Below are 12,544 nucleotides of genomic sequence, written 5' to 3' on the forward strand. Positions count from 1 at the left end.
AAGGAAAGAAAGAAAGAAATATGGCAGACGTTCAATCTTTCTGGATATATTAGAGTGTTCATGACTCCCCCATAAGAAAAAGACTGGGCAAAACAAGACCGCATGACAGAGTTACAAGACGAAAACCACTGTTGAACAAAAACAACATAAAGGCTCCTCTCAGTTTTGCCAGAAAACATCTTGATGATCCCCAAGACTTTTGGGAAAATACTTTTGGTCCCGCTTTCCACATTTCAGAAAAAGAACATTATACCAACAGTAAACTGTGGTGGTGTTAGTGCACTGAAAGACGTCCTGTGATAAATGAAACCATGAAATCTGCTGCGTACCAAAATATACTGAAGGAGAATATCTAGACATCTGTTAGTGCCCTCAAGCTAAACTGGACCTGCTTTCTGCTGCAGGACAATGCTTCGATGCACACCAGTAAGTCTACATCAAAATGCCTGAAGAATCAAAATGAAGGCAGTGGACGTGTCATAACAGTTGCTTTTAGTTTTGCTTATTGGTGAATGTGCCAGACACTCCGTCGTCCTGGAAATATTAGCTCAGTTCCAGCATAAAGTGTAAAGTGTGCTCCAGAAAGTAGGTGGCAAAATTAGAATCGGCCAAAGAAATCTGAGACGGCACTGAATGTTCCTGTCACAAGCCGATCCTATAATGAAACACGACGAGCGCTGTGAAGAAAAAGATATTCCTTATTAATAAAAGGAGAATGAGCCCTCATTTGAATGTGTGCTTTAAGATTTGCGATTGATTGAAGTCAAGAGGGATTCAGTTTGTCCAGTTGAGTCTCTCACTCGGAAGATTTGCTTTTATTTATAGTCCCTCAAAAGACAACAAGGGAGCTCACTAGGAGAAAACAAAGCCACTGAGCCTCATTCATGCAAACCAATCAAAATCTTTATAAATAATAATAGTTAAGTGTTTAAGTAAAACCTGTTTTGTTGTTATTCTGTAAACGACTGATGGTTTTTCTAACAAATTAAAAAAGTAAATAAATAATTTAACACTTTTTTTTTTAATTTAGTTGCGACAATAAATAAATCTGTATATACATTTAAAATCAACAACAATAACAATACACACTCACCGTCCACTTTATTAGGAACAACTGTCTAACTGCTTGTTAACGCAAACTTCTAACTCAGCGCGTTTAGGCATGTAGACATGGTCAAGACGATCTGCTGCAGCTCAAACCGGGCATCAGAATGGGGAAGTAAGGTGATTTGCAGTGAGCGGCATTTATGTGGGCTAAAAAAAAAACTTCTTTTGCTCGCGTTTTCCATCGACATTTAACACCTCGTGATTATATGAAGGCTGTCGATGTAATCGTGCACACCAACGCGCAAAACGTCATGCGCAAAAGCGTCATTTTTAAAGAATTGCCTCATGCTTGTTTTTTTTCCTTCTCCACCAATCAGGTTGGTACTTTTGTTCACGTGCACACTTGGAGGTGCTCAAGCGCAAACTTGTCAATGCAGCGCACATTGAAGAAGATGCCCAGATGCGATATGAACGTGCAGCTGCTTATTGCTCTGTGAACACTAATCATTTCTTCATTGCTAGAGCTGCTGCTTGAACCATTCATGCTTGTTCGAGTCACCAGTAACTTTAACAACAAGCGTGTGAGCTTCCTCTCGTCTTCTGTGTTATATGCGGGTGTCGGAAGCTTAAAGTGGTGTAGCGCCATCTAACGTCAAGGAGTGATTTTGCATACTCTTCTGCTTGACGCCAGTGAAAATCGCTTGGGTTTGAATCCGGAAAAACGTCTCGTAAAACGCTGACGATAAACGCAAACGGGTTCTTCAAGATGAAGATATTGAGATAAGAAAACTCTGGTTATTTATAGTGAGTTAGGAATCAACTGATTGGATAATTGGTCATGAGCTAATGCTGGAACAGCTGTGAACAATCATAAACACGTGATCCTCTCAAAACTTGTTTATAAATAAACTTCACAAAATATAAACAAATTTAATGGATATGATCCAATATTACTATTGAGGTGGTTTTGAAAGAAACTTGCTTAGACTTTTTAGTATTTTAGTACTGCCACAAATATATTTTTTACAGAAATTATTAGAGAAATAATTTTTTTAATGTTTTTTATATATATATATATATATATATATATATATATATATATATATATATATATATATATATATATATATATATATATATATATATATAATTTTTTTTTTTTTTTTTTTTTTTGATTGACATTCTTGTTTTGTTTTTTTACCTTTTCTAAATCGAGTCCCAGCTTGGCCAGTTTTTTTTTTTTTAAAACCTTTTTAAAAGAGATTTTTTTTTTTAATGCATTAGTTTTTTTTTCTAATCGTTCTCCGTCTGGGAGTCCTCAGGTGCTCTTCATTCATGCCGCTGGTGAATACTGAATGACCGAATCACGGATTGACAGAATAATCTCTACATTTCACCTCATCACTGTGCAGGATTTACAGCTGAGCTCCAAACACACTCTACCAACATTCCTGACCTCCATCTGTCAGCACAGTCGCCATTAAAAAAACTCTTTCTTTCCTGCATGTCGGTTCTTTGAAATTTCCATGAGATTAATGTGAGACTTTTGGTTTAACTTTAATTCCTGCAGACACTGTTTGTCCTGACAGGAGAGAAAAGAGACATCGATCAGACACTGAAACACTGTTCATTGTGTGGCCAGATGGAAAACTGTTTTGATTTCATATTCATCTGCAATGCGCATGAAGGGGTGATGGGCCAAAAAATGGCGACACAGTGGCTCAGTGGTTAGCATTGTCACCTCACAGCAAGGAGGTTGCTAGTTCGAGTCCCAGCTTGGCCAGTTGGCATTTCTGTTTGCATGTTTTCCTTGTGTTGGCGTAGGTTTTTTCAGGTGCTCTGGTTACCCTCACAGTCCAAAGAAATACACTATAGGTGAATTGAATGAACGAAATTGGCAGTAGTGAATGTGTGTGAATGAATGTGTATGGTTGTTTCACAGTACTGGGCTGAACTTGTGACTGAAAGGGCATAAATAAAATAAAATAAATAATAAAACTACAACAATTGTCAAGAACTGGTCTAGCAAATTAATTAAATGGTAAATATTAAATTAAAAATAAGGTTAATAATAAATAGGATCATGCAAGTACAGTAAATTTTTTATTTAATTATTGTTTTACAGCTAACTAAAACTGTACCAAAAAAAGTAATAAATAAATAATAATGAAGCAATTATTAAATAAATAATAAAACAAAAAATACATATATTTATGATTTGACCTAGCAAATTAGTAAAATGGTAAATATGAAATTAAAATAATAATAAAATTAATAATAAATACGATCATGCAAAAACAGTAAATATTTTATTTTATAATTGGAACTATGCAACTACAGTGCTTTTTTTTTTTTTTTACTTTTTATTTATTTCCAGAACTATTAGCCCCCCTGTTTATTTTTTTCTCTGATTTCATTTTAATGGAGAGAAGATTTTTTCAACACATTTTTAATCATAACAGTTTTAATAACTCATCTCTAATAACTGATTTACTTTATCTTTGCCATGATGAAAGTAAATAATATTTGACTCGATATTTTTCTAGACACTTCTATACAGCTTAAAGTGACATTTAAAGGCTTAACTAGGTTAATTAGTGTAACTAGGCAGGTTAGGGTAATTAGGCAAGTTTTTGTATAACGATGGTTTGTTCTGTAGACTATCAAAATAAAATCTAGCTTAAAGGGGCTAATCATTTTGACCTTAAAATGGCTTTTAAACAATTAAAACCGGCTTTTATTCTAGTCGAAATAAAACAAATAAGACTTTCTCCAGAAGAAAAAATATTATCAGACGTAAAAATTTCCTTGGGAAATTTTAAAAAAGAAAAAAAATTCAAAAAGGGCTAATAATTCTGACTTAACTGTATATATTTATTAATGTATTGTAAAATGCAATACCAAAAAAAACTAAATAAATATTAATAAGAAATAAAAATGTAATAAAAAAAGAAAAGAAAATTTAATAAATTGTAAATGTATTTATTTATTAAACTTATTAATAAAATTATTACTAAATCTAATAATATATATATATATATATATATATATATATATATATATATATATATATATATATATATATATATATATATATATATATATATATATATAAACAATTATATAAACAATATTATATATAAACAATACTTTTTACACTTAAATTTACATCATTTATTAACCCAACAAAAAAAATTTTAAGTGTACTAAATTTCTATTAAATCAAGCCCAATTATGCATATAGCAGACCTAGAATAGCAAATTAATTACCAAAATATAAATAACAAAGGAATAAATAGCCTTGCATATCAATAGAATAGCAAGTTAAAAATGCATATTGTTGATTTTAAAAAGAAAGTCTTGTATGTCTTGTATTTTTATTTTGGGCCTACAGTTCATTTCATGTTAATTTTAGGGACTTTATGGGTTATATTGTTATATGTATGTCTGGTTTGTGTTTTTAATAAATCATTTTCATCCCAGGCTATAGTTGCGCACTGATGTGGAATCAGCATTTTGAAGCAGAAGCAGCTGAGATCTGCTGTTTTAGCCAATAGGTGCATAATTGTGTGTTTTAAATGGCTAGAAAAAGAAAAGCTTGGCTGAAGGGGCTTTTTCTGAGTCCAAGGTTTATCTTGGATGCAGCTCTGGATGAAGTGTGTAGCTGACTGTTCACAGCATTAAATAACATCTGAAAGTTGAAGCGGGCCATCTTGAAGCCCTATTCAGATAAAGATATGAGGCCAGAAAGCTAAATATTTTAATGGTAGCTGCAAAATAAAACTCCAGCCAGCTTATTTGTGTTGTTTACAATAGTTTAAAACATCATGAGTTCACAAAATCTGCATTTATATGATCTAAATACACAATAAAACATAAAAATATTCAAAACAGCTGCTTTCTATGTAAATACACAGTAAAATCAGCATTATCAAGTGTCTCAGAAATGATTATACACTGTAAAAAATATGTTTATTAATTTATGTATATTTATAAGTGTTTTCCATTTATATATACAATTGTGAATTGCATTATGGGATGTTAATCTCTTCTCTGTCGACTTTTGATGCAGTTTAACAAAGTTTTTTTTATTGACATTCTAGTAGTTTGCAATGATATAATGTATAGGGGAGATTGGGGGCAGCTGCAGCAAGACTCTGCAGTAAGACTCCTCTATTCAGGAATGAGCTAGATTAGAGTGATGATATTTATACATATTCTCAGTTAGACCCTTTTTCAGTCAGAAAAAAAATCAGCCATATTTGACCCATATTTGTAACCCATTTTAGGTTACAAAAAGTGTTTTTTAATGTTCAGAAAATTTCTCACACTGTCTAATCTGTTATTGTGAAGCATTATTCATTCATATAATTTAAATAACTGTTTTCTCAGCTTTAAATAGGTATAGCTATGGAGTTTAATCAGGGTTGACAGAGTTGCAACCGTCCCCAATTACAAAATTAATTTAGAAGCTTGCAATATTAACAATGTACACTGAACTTTATCTGAATTTAATTTGGCTGAATTCTTTGATTTATTATTTCATTTTAAAGTTCAAAGAAGTAGTTTAGTAAAGGTTCAGTCTAAAAAAGGATTTTTATTCTATTTTTTAGACCTGATAATTGGTTGTTGTTTGTTCTTGTCTGTATTTATAAGGCAAATTTAACAATTTAACCAATTTACATTTAGTCTGTTTACCAAAAAAAAAAAAAAAAGAAACCCAACATGATGCTTTAGAATTGTTTTTTTTTTAATTATTATTAAATTTGAATGAATGTTGCAACTATTTCCACAAAGAAACTGTCTCTGAGAAATTTAAGGAAATGCAAAATGTGTTGCAACTGTCCGCAGTCTCCCATAATAAATAATAATATATGGAGAAATAAGTCTGTAAAATAGTTGAAAATGTACTGGCAGTTTATTACAAGATTTTTGTACTATAATATACAACACCAACCCAAACAATAGGTCTATGTCACTTGAAACCAGAGATGCCCAAACTAGGGCCTGCGGGCCAAAGTTGGTCCATGGTAACCTTTGACTTGGCCCACCAAAAAGAGGGAGAATGATGGGGATGGTTTCCAGATTGTCAAATTCAAATTTAATATAAACTTTTTTTATTTGTTTGTTTGATTGATTGTTAAAAACTAACGGAAATTAAAAGTTTCAGTTAAATGGTGTAAATTAATCATATTTTGTTTAAATGTGCATACTGTCATCCGACAATGCAACGCAATCTCACGGCAATTCATAACTGATTTAGTGGCTAATTAACGACTTTCGTACAATTTAGTACGATTTGCTCATCACCCAATGACGGTTGGGGTTAGGGGTGGGGTTGGGTGCCATGCCTCCTTTTTAAAATCATACACTTTCGTACAACTTAACTTGTTTGTGAAATCAGAATTTGGAGAATCTGGTGAGCAAATCAAGTCAAAGGCAGATTCTGCATGACTATTGTATTCAGCATTGAACTCTACTGTGATTTAAATGTGATTGTTTATGTTTTTATTGCAATAAGTTATCATTTTAAAAGTGATACTGCATTAGATAATACAACTCAAAGTAATGTTTCTATTTATTTTTAAATATTAGGAAATAAATCAGGAAATAACTTTAATGGGATATTCATTCATTTATTTCCTTGGCTTAGTCCCTTATTTTTAGGGATCACCACAGTGGAATGAACCGCCAACTATTCCGGCATATGATTTACACAGTGGATGCACTTCTAACCGCAAGCCAGTACTGGGAAACACTCATACACTCTCGCATTCCCACTCACACTCATACACTACGGCCAATTTAGTTTATTCAATTCACCTATACCGCATGTCATTGGACTGTGGGGGAAGCCAGAGGAAACCAGGGGAAAAAGTGCAAACTCCACTGGCCCAGCCGGGACTCAAACCAGCGACCCGCTTGCTGAGAGGCGACAGTGCTAACCACTGAGCCACCATGCAGCCATAATAATGTAATAAAATTGGGTATATTTACCCTTGGCCCACGGCTTATCAATGATATTGGGTTTTTGGCCATTCATATGAAAAAGTTTGGGCACCCCCACTTTAAAAACTATTAAAAATGTCAATAAAAGTCACTTTTTCAAACTTTTCAAGTTAAAAAGTGGTTGGAAGAATGTTCAAGATCCCATAATGCAACTCTGACGTATGGAAAAATAAAAAAATATGAATCACAATAATCAAAAAACTGCTAATTTATGGATGCTTACAGTGTAATGTGCTGCTTTGATGACCACGAAACATTTGTTTAGGATTTTTTATAGTACTTTTATAGTCATTTTTGACCAGTTTCATTTATCCACGTTGAATTAAAGCAGCACTGACCTTTTTTGCTGGTATTGAATGGTTCCAGCTGTCCTGAAATGTTGCCCGTTCATAAATCGGCGTCGGTCTCTAGGAGAATAAACGAGGTAAATGGAGACATTGCGGGTCTGTTTCTAGCATTGAGTGTTTGTAAGATTTAGGAGGTTATCTCTTTGAGCTGACGTCGAGCCTCCGCGCGGGAATCGCCAAACCGCGGGAAGAACGCGGCTGTTTTCCTCATGAGGTAAATGATAAAGCGCTGCGGTTTGTGCTTGACTCGCTTTAAGTTAATCTCGCGTGCCTGTTAGCGGATTGTGCATCACTGTCAGATGTGTTTGTGCTTTATGATGCGTGTGTTGTGAGATTTCACACTTCACAGATGTGTAATCGCTCGACGACACCCCAGCTAACAGGAAACTCTCCTATAACGTGCTTTAAATTTGAGCGCAACACGTTATCAATGTAATACATCACATTATTATATGACATAACATTATATGTTTACGCTCCTGTAACATTGTTAGGAAGTCTTATGCTCCTGGAATGTCTTCAGGGCATGATTTGTTCTTGATGAATATTAATATATTTTTGATCGAAACATTCTTAAAATGTCTTGAAGCATTATGCTAATGGGTTATATGTTAACACATCCACTGATAAACTTCCTGTGAAAGATTATTGTGATGTTTTAATTTCACAAGGTTATAGCTTCGATGTTGTAATATATTTAAAGTATAATCAGTTAAATAGACTTAAGCATTTACAAAGTTCTTGAAACGTTATGTTATGGTTATGTTAAGCTAGTGTTTTTCAGACACCGATAAACTTCCGGTGAACGATTAATGTGACTATTTTTAATTTCACAAGGTTTCTTTTACAGCTTCGATGTTGTTATGTTCATTCATTCATTCATTTACTTGTCGGCTTAGTCCCTTTATTAATCTGGGGTCGCCACAACGGAATGAACCGCCAACTTATCCAGCAAGTTTTTACGCAGCGGATGCCCTTCCAGCCGCAACCCATCTCTGGGAAATGTTGTAATGCAGTGGTTCTCAAACTGTGGTACGTGGGCTGCCTTCTAGTGGTACGCAGAGTAATCCAATAGTCATTTGTACATGCAACATATATTTCAAAATGATCAAAAATGGTTCATATATAAACATGATGACATATAGCCTATATTTATGAGGTCCAAGCAGCATTTCCAGGCTTTGATGAATAGGATATTATAGGTTTACACTTTACATTTAAGTACAGGAGATTTTTTTTTCACTTTTTACGAACTTTTAAAAGCACATTTTAATTTAAACGTTGCCATGTTATTTTGTTTGTTTGTTTTTTTACATATCAGCACAGCAGTGTTAACGTTCAAACTATCTATAAGGTTTAAATTATAAATATTATTAATAATAGTAATTAATCTGCCAAGTTTTTAAACTGTGCAGAGTTGTAGCTGCTTAATTAGGCCTACTACACTACTGTATTTCAATACTGGTCATATGGTGGTACTTGGAGGGACAATTTTTTTCTGAGGTGGTACTTGATAAAAAAAGATTGAGAACCACTGGTGTAATGTATTTCAAATACAATTAGCTAAACAGAGTTAAGCATTCATTTAGTTGTTCAAGTGTAAAACAAGATGATAGATGTGTCAGGAGCAGCAGGCGAGCGCAGAAACCTTATTGAAAATATTGTGGTAAAACAAATGTTAGTATTTTAAAGATACAGCGTGGAACGATGGAATTTAATTCAGTGCTTCCTGTCTGGTCTGAGACCTACTTTATATGGTATATTAATCAGGCAGTGAGAATTTGGTTTTTAAAGAAACCAGATAACACTGTGATTTTTTTATGGCATGATAGCAATTGAGCTGGCTAACTGAAAATTAAAAGTGCTTGTACATATATCCCATTGAAGGCTACTTGATATAAATTATTGAGATCACTGAGAAAAACATTTTTAGATCAACTTTCTAAAAAACAATCCTATAAGTTATTATTATATTAATTACTAAATTAATATGTGAGCATCGGCAGCAGTAATGCGATTGATGTACTGGTCCGTTGTGGTAAAGAAGGAGCTGAGCCGAAAGACAAAGCTCTCAATTTACTGGTCAGTCTACGTTCCTACTCTTACCTATGGTCATGAGCTTTGGGTCATGACTGAAAGGACAAGATCTCAGATACAAGCAACCGAAATGAGTTTCCTTTGCAGTGTGTTATTAGGGCGCACCCTTATGAATAGGGTGATGAGCTACAGTATGTCACCCGGGAGGAGCTCGGAGTAGAGCCACTGCTCCTCCATATCCAAAGAAGTCAGCTGAGGTGGCTCGGGCATCTGTGTCGGATACCTCCTGGATGCCCACCTAGGGAGGTGTTCCAGGCATGTCCCACTGGGAGGAGGCCTTGGGGAAGACCCAGGACATGCTGGAGGAACTATGTCTCTTGGCTGGCCTGGGAACACCTCGGAATCCCAGGAATTGGTTGGATTGATTTGCTACACTGTAAAAAAAAAATGTTGCTCACTTAAATTTTTAAGTTGAACCAATTTAACTTTACAACTCATGTTAACTTCAATAAAGCACATATCAAGTTAAATTAGTTTAACTTAAAAAATAAAGTTGTACCTGATTAACTTTAAATTAAGTTAAAGTAACATAAAAACATACATCGTCTAACGTTTTACAGTGCATAGATGGATTTCATGAGTGACACATGGAGTGACAATATGAGGCAAATTCATTCATTCATTTTCTTGTCAGCTTAGTCCCTTTATTAATCCAGGGTCGCCACAGCGGAGTGAACCACCAACTTATCCAGCACATTTTTACCCAGTGGATGCCCTTCCAGCCACAACCCATCTCTGGGAAACACACACACACTCACTACAGACAATTTATCCTACCCTATTCACTTGTACCGCATGTCTTTGGACTGTTGGGGAAACCGGAGCACCGGGAGGAAACCCACACAAACGCAGGGAGAACATGCAAACTCCACACAGAAACGCCAACTGACCCAGCCGAGGCTCGAACCAGCGACCTTCTTGCTCCGAGGCGACAGCACTACCTACAGCGCCACTGCTTCGCCTATGAGGCAAAATTATTTTGATTAAAGATTATCAGAACACGTAAAAAGGTCATGATGTGCATAGATAACTCATTTACCATTAACAACTCCAAAAAAATAAGTGTCCATTGAAATTACACAGGGATTTTAACGCTGCCTACACGGGGAGCTGACTGGAAACAAAGCGAATGTGTTTTTCAGATTGAGTCACACACTGATAATTCCTTGTTAATGATGTGCAAGGGGACTCCTGGTTCTTCTAATAAAGTTTTATTCTTCTTTTTTGCTGCGCTTGACTTGTTATAATGCGATTGGTTCACTTTTATATCTCCCAAGGCGCCTGCTCATGTTTCTGTATTTGTTCAATGTATTAAACCAACTCGGAAAGTCCAGAACGTGGTTAAAAAAAGGGATGGCATGTGTATGGAAACAAAAACTTCTTTTGAATATAAAACAAAAGTGCATCTTGTACCCAAAAGCTGTGAGCATATGAATTGTAAACTAGGAAAAGGAGAAAATTGCTAACTTGATTTCCAAGTCAAAACCATTTAAAATGATCCACAGAAAACCCGGTGGGCAGATGCTATTACAGATACGTTTTAGCTTTTAATGTTATTCCAAGCTCCAGATGTGACTGACTTGCATTACAGTGTTTGGGAAATGAAAAATAATTCAAAGAACCCAAATATACAGTTGTATGTACACTGATCATAAAACAAAATGAGGACAAATCCATCGCCTCTAATTATGTTGTTATACTTGTGGACACATATTTGGAAATCTGCTTTCATTGAGATTACGTTTGGGGAAAACAGGACATTTTGGCCTCATTTTCAATGTTTTTGGGTAATCAAAAGCAACTAACAGAACATGGGGTTTAATAAAAGCACGCTTTTAAGGTTGAATACCAGCTGTAAACTGTTTCTAATCATAAATGCTTTTTTCAGGGAAGAGCAAAATACCTTTTATAGTCGTATAATGTTCATGTGGTGGCATTTCTTCATAATTATGTTTATATTTTATTTTGTATGTGTTTTAAAGTTGCTGTATTTACATTTTTGACTCTTCTAACGCATAAAAATATGTAATATGTTTGCAGATATTTAGGAAACATGCTAAATGTACATTCTTGTGTATCTGAAAAACAATAGTCAGATATTCTGCTTTGAAAATATCAATTTCAAGCCGGAACGGACATGCCGGAGTGGCTGTCTTTGTTTTTCCAATTATATTTGAGCATCCTGACAGTAACACCCTTGAAATGAGATGCAGATTCAGAGTTCTACATGAGGTGGTTATTTGTCATGACTGTCTGTGTCCACCAGATGACACTGTAGTTCGCCAGTGACTCCCAGCGAACTACAGTGGTGAAAGAACTACAAGTCCATACATTCCACGTGCAACACACCCGGTATCACTTACACTGATTGGCCATTCACAGCTGTTCCCGTTTCCTGTTGATTTCCTGGACTATTTATACACCCATTCACCCATTGTTTATTACTGCGTCGTTTGTCTTTCCTGTCTTCAGTATCTAGTAAGTCTTGTATAGCCAGTTTGTTATTTCCTTAGCCTTGTTACTGATCCTGATTTCTGTCGTAGTTTCTTGTTTAGTTGTTTATTTGTTGCTTTGTTATTTTTTGAACGTCGGACACCTTGTTTTTCTGTTGCTGCACAATCTCTTAATAAAGACTGCATTTGGATCCTACACCTCTTGTTCCCGTTTCAACCGCTAATAATGACAGTTATTATTAGTAAATAATATAAATATTATGAACATAAACATTACGTGTCCAAACAACATGCTATGTGACGAGATTTGCAGTGATAATCTGCCTGTTTGCACCAGACGCAGCACGACAGAAATTTAAATACAGCCATTCAGAAGCACAGAATAGTGCACTCACTGCACTCTAACAAAATGGCAAGGTTTATAATCTAATTAATACATATTAGGCCTCTTTAACATTATTAAATGTACATCGTCAATCTGGCAACCTGCTCTTGATTGTGTTTTGAACCAGGAGTGCAATACCTAGTTCAAACACTGGGTGTCAAACTTACATACTGCACCTTTAAGTGAAATGTTTAGTGAGTCACACT

Source organism: Danio rerio, chromosome 1 (genome assembly GCF_049306965.1).
Source record: "Danio rerio strain Tuebingen ecotype United States chromosome 1, GRCz12tu, whole genome shotgun sequence".
Lineage (NCBI taxonomy): Eukaryota > Metazoa > Chordata > Actinopteri > Cypriniformes > Danionidae > Danio > Danio rerio.